We start from the raw sequence: 12,085 nt of genomic DNA on the forward strand, positions 1-12,085 counted from the left end.
TCCGAATTGGACAAGGGGTTTGGGGCACGGCCCCTCTCTCCCTTCCTTCCCCTCTTCCCCCCTTCCCCCCCTTCTCCTAGTTGGACTAGGAAAGGAGGAAACCTACTCCAACTAGGAGTAGGAATCCTACTCCCCTGGCGCGCCCCTCCTAGGGCCGGCCTCCTCCCCCCTTGCTCCTTTATATATGGGGGCAGGGGCACCCCTAGACACACAAGTTGATCCTCGTGATCATTTCTTAGCCGTGTGCGGTGCCCCCTTCCACCATACTCCTCGATAATATTGTAGTGGTGCTTAGGCGAAGCCCTGCGACAGTTAAACATCAAGATCGTCACCACGCCGTCGTGCTGACGGAACTCTTCCCCGACACTTTGCTGGATCGGAGTCCGGGGATCGTCATCGAGCTGAACGTGTGCTAGAACTCGGAGGTGCCGTAGTTTCGGTGCTTGATCGATCGGGCCGTGAAGACGTACGACTACATCAACCGCGTTGTGCTAACGCTTCCGCTGTCGGTCTACAAGGGTACGTAGATCACACTCTCCCCTCTCGTTGCTATGCATCACCATGATCTTGCGTGTGCGTAGGATTTTTTTTGAAATTACTACGTTCCCCAACAATACCAGCGGTAGAGCAGCGCATAGCAGCAGGAAGCAACATGCAACAGGCGAGGCGAGCGGCCGACGGTGGAGGGCAGAGATGCGGCCGGTGTGGCTGAGGGGGCGGACGACAGAAGATGGCCACGACTGGAGGCGGCGCGAGGCAGGGGCGCGACAGCGGGGCGAGCGAAGGGATAGGCGGCAGCAGACGGGGCGAGCGCAGCCAGCGAGAGTGTGGCGCGCGGCCAGGGTGTGTGTCGCGCGGGGCACAGTGGTGCGGTGGCTGCGGCGAGCGCGACGGCAGCGGCGGGCGCGGCCGACGCGGTGTAGCACGGGCATGGGCATGGAGGGGGAGTGGCCCCACGGGCGCGGAAGAAGAGCGGCAGGCTCGGGCATGGGCGTGCATAGGAGCGGGCATGTGCCACGGGGTCAATCCGAGGAGCTCAGTGGCTACCCCTGCAATGGCCATGGCGGACGGCGGTTCTCGGCCACGGTGAAATACCTAACGAGAGCAAACGGGAGGGGAAACAGGGGAAAGGCAAGAGGAGATCATGGCGGTGTCAATGGCGCCCTAGGGGAAGACATGGGAGCTCGGGGCGGCGCGGATCGAACGGCAATGTCGCGGTGGCCCGAGGTTGAGGAAGACGGCAATGGCGTTGATGCGGGCGTGCTGGACTTGATCTCGTTGGCGCAGACGAAGTAGCGAAGGCATTCGGAGCTCCTCGACAAGCTCCTAGCCCGCAGGGAGGGCAGTGGCCATGTGGACGGGGTCGGTCATGGTGGCCGTGGTGTCTGACTTCGTCCAGATTGACGGGATCGAGCGAGCGAGGAGGGGAAGTGGATTTGGGAGGGGGCGTCGAGGAGGGGTGAGGCCATGGGGGCAGGGAAGAAAGGGCGTCACCCTTATCCATTCCCCTTCGATGCCAGCGAGGTGGTCGGGCGGGAGCCCAACTCAGTAGCGACGCGGCTCGGGGAACAGGAGAAGACGACCGCGTGGGGACTAGACCGCTGAGCCGGTTCAGTGGCAAAGCCCGGGGGGCAGGGCGAATCCCCTTTTACATTGTCCTTTTGGTTTTTCAATGTATTCTAATCTGTTTCTCCTTTTTAACACCGTTTCCTATTTATTCTTATCAACTAAATGATCTCTACTCCTAATGTCTCAATTGGTTGTCTCCGTTCCGGATTTATTTTCGTCCCACCTCCCGAGTGAGGGAGAGGGGGAGAGAGAGTGAGGAAGAGGGAGGTAGAGGGTGTGTGTATGTGAGAATTTGATGGTAAAAAAGATCGTCAATGTCACTTAATATGTATGAGAATATTAAATGTAATATTAATATAATTGATATCGAACTTTTAAAGTTAATGTGGCCCCGTTGCAACGCACGGGCGTTCTTCTAGTAGCAATAATATATGACATGCAAGTTACACAAAGCATACCGTCAAATTCGTACGTGAAAGGAGCTTTCAATGATATAATTTTCACATTATACATCTGCATGTATTATTAGTCTTATCAATAGTTAAAGGCAGTCTCGAAAAATACATTAGGCCCTATATAGATAAAAGGAGGGAGTATATCCACGGGATCGTCCTTGCGTAGCATCAAGGAAGGTGGCATCCGCCGATGAGCTCCTTCCTCCTCAAGGCTCAAGCTGCAGTCCGCGATGAGATCCCTACAAAAATCCCAACTTTTTTTTTCTTTCTCTATTTGTAGTCCGTGCGCGCTGACGTGGTGTACTACAGGGCAGAGGAACAGTCATTTGTGAGCACACACTGTTGGATGAAGCTGAAAGAAAAGTTTGTGTGGAACAACATGATCCGTTGATGAAAAATTGGTTGGTCATTCGGAATCTAGTCGAATTTGAGACATTGTTGTGCTAGACTTAATTTGCATGCTATGGATGATTTATGCTATTTTCTATCCGGACTTTGATGAATATCAGTCGCTTTGCATGAATTTCGTTCGGTTGCTCAAATGCAGGTAAAAATGTATGTTGCTATCGTTGAATGACGTTCTTCTGTATTTGTGTCCGCGGACCGGTCCTCTGTACACAGGGCCGAACCCATGTGTGAGGCTGTGGGGGCAGCTGCCCCACTCAAATTTTCCTTCCACTTATAATTGGTATCATGTATACCACATATGCCCCCACTCAGTTTATTACCAAGCCCCCACTCAACTAAGCTCCTTGTGTATCTCTAGAAGCATCATGTTAGTCTAAGCTTTGAAGAAGCAACCCAAAACCAATAGAGTTGATGTATCCTACACACGTGCTTGATCATCCATCCAATCAACTCGATCCCAGTGGCCAGATTTCATATACACACGTCAACCACCGCGTGTGACGAAATCACGGAAGTTTGGCCTTGTCGCTTATGCAGTCGCACAGACCGTGCAGCCTCCCAACAATAGTTGTAAATATGTTGTGTTTTGGCCATTTACTTTTTGTGCACGGGTTATGTTTTGCATTTATCATGTAAATATGCTGTGAACAAACTGTGTTGTGTATTGCCAAAACTTTGTCCTTTTATCGTCAGGGCTGGATAAGGGTCAAGTGACTGAATTTACAGTTTTAGCCGGTCACTCTTTTTTTACAAGCGGGCACATCTAAACCTAGCTTTCTTGGACTTCATGAAATCTTTCGCCGAGATCAAAATACGCACGCATACAACAAAGCACGACTGACTAATATCTAGCCGATTGACTCAAAGTATAGGCACGCACACCAATCGTGACTTGATTGGTGGCCACCGGTACGTACGTACCTAATGTTTTTCTATTGATATCTCATGGATACCCATATTACAAAGGGGTAGGGTGTGTGCTTCCCTACTTATACACATACAAGCACACGAATAAACCTACTCGTGTGAAATCACTCGACATCACATATGTACTAGCCGGCGGCGACTATCTTGAGTTCTTATGATTGCATGCATGCTTCAGACGATCTTCCTTAGCTTAGAGTACAAGTTAGCTAGCTATAATAGTATATTTTGTTGAACAGAACCTGAAAGCTACACACAGGTGTTGGGAACTCATAGATATATCTTCTTTGTGTTAGTTTTGATTAATCGGTCCAATAAAAATTTATTATAGTACGAGGTTTGTGTATATATATGAAGTTAGAGTTCAATTAAGCTTCACATAGGATGATGTACAAAGACATAGGTAGGCCTATAATATGTGTAGTTTTCCATACGAAGAAAATGGAATAGACAAAAAATGAAGTTTTCTAAGAATACTAATAAATTAGTGTAAAAGGAAAATGAAAATTTGCACACAACACAAATTTTTTATATAATATATGCAGAATAAGCATATAATAGTGCAATTTTCTAAGAAAAGGTCTCTCTTAATAAGGGTTTAATTAGTGGAATTGATATAGGGGGTCCGCCCCTACATTGTTGCCCATCTCAACTTTTTTTATGGGTGCCTCTGCATAATGGAAATTGGGTTATGCCCATATTTTAGTCAGTATGGATGCTTGACTTGTTGGTTCATGAATATGGTCATGCATTTTTGCCCCTTTTTTCGTTGGGTGCGCCTTTGCCTGTCAAAAACATTTACGGGTTGTTATTGAAGATGCCCTTAGAACTTCACACGGTGCATTGTACACATGAATAAATATGAGCCAAGGGATGAATACAAATGTGTGGTCCATTAGACCGACGCACTACCGTGTTCCTCTTCTACACTCTGCCCTACCTAGTGCATGCATGCATGGAGTGAATGTTGCTCCCTCGTGGAAAGTTCACGACCTCGTACGACACATTTTGGCGACGCCGTGACCGTTCAGGAGTCCATAACCGCAGGCGGCGGTGGCGGAGCGCACGTGCTAGGCGGCGACGTGCGGCAGAGCGGGCAGCTCGGCCGCCGCCGCAGCCATTCGTCAACGCACGGCCGGTGGAACGCGTGCCGGCACCCCGGCAGCCACCGGAGCTCGTCGCCGTCTGCGTACTGCGCCAGGCACACCGCGCACATCGTGTGCGTGTCGTCCGGCGGCTGGCCACCATCTGCCGACGCGGCGACCGCAGCAGCCATCTGGCCTTCGTCCTGTCGGCTCGCCGTCGAGGAGTACACCGTGGTCGGGTACGCGGCCAAGACGGCCTCGTCGATCCCGCACGGCCGCCCCAGGCCGAGCTCGAGGTCGACGACGCTCCGCTGTGATGGCGACGGCGACGCGCGGTGGGCCTGGCGCCGGTTGGAGCAGAGGAAGGTGAAGAGGGAGACGACGAGGAGCGCGACAATGGAGGCGCCGATCAGCAGCACGGTGGAGCCGGGCATGGTGGTCTCTCGCGGCAATATCCAACCGCAAGCCGTCCGTTCGTGCCACTCTCAAGTCTCAAGTCTCAATATATTGTCCGTGGGTGCGTCGAGCTGCCGGCGACGTCACGGGTCGAGATCAAATCAGATCTCTGGCATCAGCCTTCGGACATGCATAGATAACCCAGTGAGAACGAACTAGCCCGGTCCAAATCCAAATTAACGCGCTACTTGCTAATTGGCAGGCTAATTAGGCATCTTGTTTGAATATCATGTAATTACCGGCTGTTCCTCGTCAAAGTATACTCTTTTAACGATTGCTTGTTGCACGCGTCAATGGTTCACGTGCCAGTAGTATAATACTCCGTGTACTTATACGACCACCGTGTAACTTTGCCAGGAGAAAGACCCTGCAGATTGGCCTAGTACTAGTAGCTGTTTTGCGGGGTTCATGCGTTTAGGCCGAAAGAATGAGGCTTAATTTCTGACCTGTTCGTAACCCGTTGGCTAGCTACGCCTGCTTGGAGAATCTGGAATTTGTTAGTATAGTGCTCTGTGTGGTCTCGTGAAATGAAACCGGGACCGGGAGCAAAATTTCAGCGGTCAAGAAGGCGTTGCCGTGGCTTAATTTGTGTTGGCTAATGAAGACCGTACATTCGTATCTCGTCAATTACCCCTAGGCAACATTCGACTGTTTCTTTCTTTCATTTGGTGCACTCACTTTTCTGCCTGCACGAACTGTTACCAAGATTCGTCGCTCATTTGGTTGCTGAGAGCATCAACAACCACCATGGGCAAATCCAGCCCTCGAACGTCCGTGGACGCACCCGTAGACATTGATTGGTCACATCTCAAATAATGCAATCTACAACCGAACATCTCAATTATCATATCTCAAATTTATGCAACTACGTCGATGCACCCACACCGTCCGGCTACTCCATCACTACACTAAGCATGCCATCGAACTACCAAAATTAGGCATGTTTGGCTATGATGGAGATCATCCGCGGCTGCTCTTGCCCTTCCTGGCGCCCTTGCCGTCCTTCTCGCGGAAGTACCGGTCGAAAACGCAGTAGGGATCGAGCCGGATCTAATCATCGCCGGAGCAGTCATCGTTATCGCTGTCCTCCTCCTCCTTCGGTGGCAGTCCAACCATGGCATGGACCACCCGATTATGCCCTCAGGCGAGGGTGCGCGTGTCCTCCGCTATCGTTTATTCACAATGCGGGTGCGGATGGCTTCCTACTCTGCGGCCGCCCGCGCCGCCGCCATTTCCGCCGCGATACGGGCCTCGGCGACCCTTATCCTCTCATTCCCATAGTGGGTTGTGAAGGAAATATGCCCTAGAGGCAATAATAATGTTATTATTTTATTTCCTTATATCATGATAAATGTTTATTATTCATGCTAGAATTGTATTATCCGGAAACATAATACTTGTGTGAATACATAGACAAACTAAACGTCACTAGTATGCCTCTACTTGACTAGCTTGTTAATCAAAGATGGTTATGTTTCCTAACCATAGACATGTGTTGTCATTTGATTAACGAGATCACATTATTAGGAGAATGATGTGATTGACATGACCCATTCCATTAGCTTAGCACCCGATTATTTAGTATGTTGCTATTGCTTTCTTCATGACTTATACATGTTCCTATGACTATGAGATTATGCAACTCCCGTTTGCCGGAGGAACACTTTGTGTGCTACCAAACGTCACAACGTAACTGGGTGATTATAAAGGACCTCTACAGGTGTCTCCAAAGGTAAATGTTGGGTTGTCGTATTTCGAGATTAGGATTTGTCACTCCGATTGTCGGAGAGGTATCTCTGGGCCCTCTCGGTAATGCACATCACATAAGCCTTGCAAGCATTGCAACTAATGAGTTAGTTGCGAGATGATGTATTACGAAACGAGTAAAGAGACTTGCCGGTAACGAGATTGAACTAGGTATTGAGATACCGATGATCGAATCTCGGGCAAGTAACATACCGATGACAAAGGGAACAACGTATGTTGTTATGCGGTCTGATCGATAAAGATCTTCGTAGAATATGTGGGAGCCAATATGAGCATCCAGGTTCCGCTATTGGTTATTGACCGGAGACATGTCTCGGTCATGTCTACATTGTTCTCGAACCCGTAGGGTCCGCATGCTTAAGGTTTCGATGACAGTTATATTATGAGTTTATGAGTTTTGATGGACCGAAGTTAGTTCGGAGTCCCGGATGTGATCACGGACATGGCGAGGAGTCTCGAAATGGTCAATACATAAAGATTGATATATTGGACGGCTATATTCGGACACCGAAAGTGTTCCGGGTGATTTCGGAGAAAACCGGAGTGCCGGAGGGTTACGGGAACCCCCCCGGGAGAAGTAATGGGCCTTATGGGCCTTAGTGGAGAGAGAGAGGAGCAGCCAGGGTGGGCCGCGTGCCTCCTCCCCCCTGGTCCGAATTGGACTAGGAGAGGGGGCAGCGCCCCCCTTTCCTTCTCCCCCCTTCCTTTCCCCCTCCTAGTAGGAGTAGGAAAGATTCCTACTCCTACTAGGAGGAGGACTCCTCCTCCTTGGCGCGCCATAGGGCCGGCCGGCCTCCTCCCCTTGCTCCTTTATATACGGAGGCAAGGGGCACCCCTAGACAGACAAGTTGATCCACGTGATCGTTTTCTTAGCCGTGTGCGGTGCCCCCTTCCACCATAATCCTCGATAATATTGTAGCGGTACTTAGACGAAGCCCTGCGACGGTAGAACATCAAGATCGTCACCACGCCGTCGTGCTGATGGAACTCTTCCCCGACACTTTGCTGGATCGGAGTCCGGGGATCGTCATCGAGCTGAACGTGTGCTAAAACTCGAAGGTGCCGTAGTTTCGGTGCTTGATCGGTCGGGCCGTGAAGACGTACGACTACATCAACCGCGTTGTCATAACGCTTCCGCTGTCGGTCTACAAGGGTACGTAGATCACACTTTCCCCTCTCGTTGCTATGCATCACCATGATCTTGCGTGTGCGTAGGAATTTTTTTGAAATTACTACGTTCCCCAACAGGCTGCCCCTTCCCTGTGGGAGACAAGCTGTTGGTCAGCTGAGAGGAGAGTATCCTTGTTTCAATTATCCCACTCCGTGAAGATGCAATACTCTCCCGATCTGCATGATAGGTTGATAGTTATTTTAATGTGTTCCAAATGGCTTATTTGAGTAAGCAGAGATGTCCTGCAGAGCATCTCCTGAGGAACACACCTATATGAATTTGACTATTAACGTCGCAGTCCGTGAGAATTTGATATTCTCTAATAAATTCATGAAAGGCCCTGGAGTATGACGTATATACTCCATCCGCGGGGAAGCCTGGCGACATCCCAGTATCGGTCGAGAATTTGTGTGAAACTAGTCTTGCAGAAAACTTATAGTTCAAGGCATAGTCCACTATTCAAGTTGTGATCTAGTCTAGCATAAACATCTCAGCGGAAGTTCAACTTTATAGTCTCCACTAAGCATCGGTATATAAACAATGTTTTGGAACTAAGTGATGAGATGTGCCAATGAGACTTTGTGGGTGATTGTTGGAAATTTTTTTGACTGGATTGTTGTTGGAATTTGTTAGTAGTCCTTTGGTCCAAAGCCCAACTAAAATTCTGAAATTCTCTTGGCCCATTCATGCATGGCTTGTGAGTGGTGTGAGTGGGATTAAAGTTTAGTCCCACCCCGGAAGTTGAGTGAGACTTGCACCTCTTTATAAGGTGAGCTCTTCTATCACTTGTAAGAGCATGAGAAGAGAAGACCTACACGCGCACTCCTCCTTCCTGCTCGCCTCGCCTCGCCACGCCTCGTCTCGTCACGATGCGCCGTGCCGCGGGTCGCGGGAATGAGCCGAGCCGAGGATACAACTATGCACGTCTTCTCCATCCTTCCTTCCAGCGTGCACCGCGAGAAGGGACAACAGGCCTTCGGAACCCCGCCTCTCGTCCAGCCACCACCCCTGCCTCCTCTTGTATCACCGCCAATTGGCTCATTAGACCAATGCAAATGGGTACCCTTTATGGTATTCTCTAATTAACCCTCTTTAGTTCATCTAAATGAAGTATATTTTATGAATTTAGTACATAATTTCTAAAATTCGAATTCATTTGCTTAAACTAGGGAGAGGTTCCAAGAGTAGCCCTGAGGGTCACATCAAAGTGCGGGAAAAGATCTCATTCCCTAGCTTCATCATTCATAGTCCATAAACAATCAACTAATAAGGCACACTTGGCCATCTTAACAGCCTACTTCAGAATCATGTTCCTCCATCACAAGTAGCAATTGTTTGCTATTCTATTCAGAGGCACACTTTTATGTTCTAGCTGTCGCATTTGTACTAGAGAACATGCCACGACACCGTACCTTCTTTACTGGCGAAAATTTGCAGGCTATTTTCTCTGTCAAATCAAAAGTTAAAAGCCCATCCTCGTAAGAAAATTTGAAGAGAAAGATCCCAGGAATATGAATACAACTGTATATCTCAACAGGGAATCGTGCACGCAGCAAGCAAGGAACAATCAGTGACAGGAAAAGGTAAAAGTAGGACGAGGCATGGCCATCGTTATTACCATTTCCTTCGTGGTCGACGGCGGAGATTCGATCTGACCGTGAGGTGGCCGTTGGCGCAAATCTCAGCACACGCAGAAAGTATATATACGTATGTGGCACGGTCAGGTTGTCCCTACTTTGCGAGTTGCGACCATGTCAAGGGACAGCATTCTAATCGGCGCATCGATGGCTCTGCTCGTCGTGCTTTCCCTCGTCACCTTTTTCTGCTCTAACCGACGGCGAGCGGCGCAGAGCTCGTCGCAGCAGGGCGTGGTTGATATCGAGCTCGGGCACGGCAGGTGCGTCGCTGCCGCAGCCGCGGGGCTCGACGAGGCCGTCCTGGCCGCGTGCCCGACGACGGTGTACTCCTCGTCGACCCAGCATCAGGCGGGGGCTACCGGTGAGCGGACTGCAAAGGAGGAGGAGCGCGGGTGCGCGGTGTGCCTGGCGGAGTACGCCGACGGTGATGAGCTGCGTGTGCTGCCCGGCTGCGCGCACGCGTTCCACCGGCGGTGCGTCGACCAGTGGCTCCGGCAGCGGCCCAGCTGCCCGCTGTGCCGCATGTCGCCTCAGAGCATCCCCAGTGCATGCTAACCGTCACAGCGTCAGCATGCGGATCGAGGTAGCCTGTCGCGAGCCGGGACAGTTTGTTCGGGTCGTATAGCGGCAAGATGTGTCGTACTCAATGCCTCGCATGGGTGCCGGAAGATGTATAGATGTTCTGTACGGAGCCGCCATGTTGCTAGCACTACCGGAACAGGGCTCTAAGCCGACAGCCAAATATATGCCGACGGCTACCGTCGGCCTAGTCCGAGCTATGCCGACAGCTAGCTCCTGGCCGTCGGCGTACAACGGCCCTCGGGCTATCCTCGTCTACGCCGACAGCAGCCGTCGGCACACAACAGCCGTCGGCTTATCCGAGACTACGCCTACAGCTGCCGTCGGCATAGATGCGGGCCCGCCGACAACGGGCATCACGGCCGGCTAACGACGTTAAATCTATGCCGACGGCCGTGACCCGTCGGCATAGATACGGGTGACACGTCACCGATCCAGAGCGCACCGACCAGGACCTATGCCGTCGGCATATCTGACACGTTATCGATCCGCGGCGCTGTCCATCTGCCCTGGCCGCAGCTATGCCGACGCTTTGCCGTCGGCATAGTTTTTTCTTTTTCTTTTCTTTTTTTCCATATAGTATTATTATTATTATTAAGCATACAATATGTGTTAATAAGCATACATATAGATTGTGTTAATAAGCATACATATAATATGTGTTAATAAGCATATAGTATGTTAATAAGCATATAGTATGTGTTAATAAGCATACATATAGTTTTTTTCTTTTTCTTCACTGTTTTCTTTATTATTATTTAACTAACTTACATACCGTATGTGTTAATAAGCATACATACATTATTTTTCGGTTCTGTACAGAGCGGTGTGACCCCCCTCACGAACGGTGCCGCCGCCAGCCGGCAACTGGAATGGGGAACAGCCGCATCGGGTCTATACGAAGGGGACTTTGCTCCAAGTGTTTATATATATATCGGATGACCTACCACAACCGGGTGGTGTTGTGGCATGTCCAAAGAGGCGGCACACATCTCCGGGGCGTGGTCCCCCTAACGGACGACGCCGCCGCCGGCACTTGGAGGGGGGAAACGGACGCATCGGGTCTACAGGAGGGGATGTAGCTATCGGTTTGGCCCCGAATGTTGCTCCCAGGTGTCCCTCTACGCTGACCTGACACAACCGGGTGGAGAGGCCCACTGGTCAAAGCACGTCTGTGGGAAGTCAAAGGGCTAGATCTCATGGTCAACCGCTCCAGGGTTAGGCGGGACGGGGCCCTGGGGGGTAGCAATGCCACTGGAGCGTTGCACCGGTCCCTCATACATGCGGGGTGGTGTGGTGGCATGTCCGAAGAGGCGGCACACGTCTCCGGGGTGTGCCCCCCCCCTCACGGACGCGTCGGATCTACACGGAGGGGATCTTGTTGTGGGTCTGGCCCGGATGTTGCTCCAAAGTGTTCCTATGGGCTGACCTAACACAACCGGGTGGGGAGGTCCGCTGGTCAAAGCCCGTCCGTGCAAAGTCAAAGGGCTAGATCCCGTGGTCAAACACTACAGGGTTAGGCGGGACGGGGGCCCTGGGTAGCAATGCCACCGGAGCGTCGCACCGGGCCCTCATACATGCGGGGTGGTGTGGTGGCATGTCCGAAGAGGCGGCACACGTGTCCGGGGTGTGCCCCCCCTCACGGACGGCGCCGCCGCCGGCACCTGGAGGGGGGAAACGGACGCGTCGGGTCTACATGAAGGGGATCTTGTTGTGGGTCTGGCCCGGATGTTGCTCCAAAGTGTTCCTATGGGCTGACCTAACACAACCGGGTGGGGAGGTCCGCTGGTCAAAGCCCGTCCGTGCAAAGTCAAAGGGCTAGATCCCGTGGTCAAACGCTACAGGGTTAGGCGGGACGGGGTCCTGGGGGATAGCAATGCCACCGAAGCGTCGTACCGGGCCCTCATACATGCGGAGTGGTGTTGTGGCATGTCCGAAGAGGCGGCACGCATCTCTGGGGTGTGCCCCCCATCACAGACGGCGCCGCTGCCGGCACCTGGAGGGGAGGAAACGGACGCGTCGGGTCTACACGGA

Source organism: Triticum urartu, chromosome 5 (genome assembly GCF_003073215.2).
Source record: "Triticum urartu cultivar G1812 chromosome 5, Tu2.1, whole genome shotgun sequence".
Taxonomy (NCBI): Eukaryota; Viridiplantae; Streptophyta; class Magnoliopsida; order Poales; family Poaceae; genus Triticum; species Triticum urartu.